A 376-nucleotide genomic window follows, 5' to 3' on the forward strand; every position below is an offset into this window, starting at 1 on the left:
AATTTGAAATTTAAATTCGAAAATATAAAATTAAAATTAAAATTGAAATCATATTAATTAATATTCAAAGTTTCACAAATAAAAATAAAACATTCTGAATTTTTAGAAAAACAAAACTACGGGTTTGGCATGTCCGGGAACACCTCGTTCGGGTACATCCTCTGCATCATCTCAGACAAAAAAATAAAATATCAAAACTTAAATAATTGAAGAAAAAGCGGCTGAACTTACCATGCGATCTCCCAGAGAAGCAATAGATTGAGCACCCAAGTTATACTTGAAGACGCCCTTCCCTTTACGGTCGCTCCTGCAGTTGGTGGAGTTGGTGGAAGAAGTTTCTTTCGTCTCTTCCTTATCCCAATGCGCACACAACTCC

The 376-nt window shown here is 35.1% G+C and overlaps 1 protein-coding gene across 1 annotated transcript in view; it reads right to left on the reverse strand.

Annotated features, from left to right (window-relative positions):
• Positions 1 to 376, reverse strand: part of LOC106314176 (uncharacterized protein At4g02000-like) — a 7,956-nt gene that overhangs the window by 890 nt on the left and 6,690 nt on the right. The window lies entirely within an intron of this gene.

The sequence above is a fragment of the Brassica oleracea genome, chromosome C9, assembly GCF_000695525.1.
Source record: "Brassica oleracea var. oleracea cultivar TO1000 chromosome C9, BOL, whole genome shotgun sequence".
Taxonomy (NCBI): Eukaryota; Viridiplantae; Streptophyta; class Magnoliopsida; order Brassicales; family Brassicaceae; genus Brassica; species Brassica oleracea.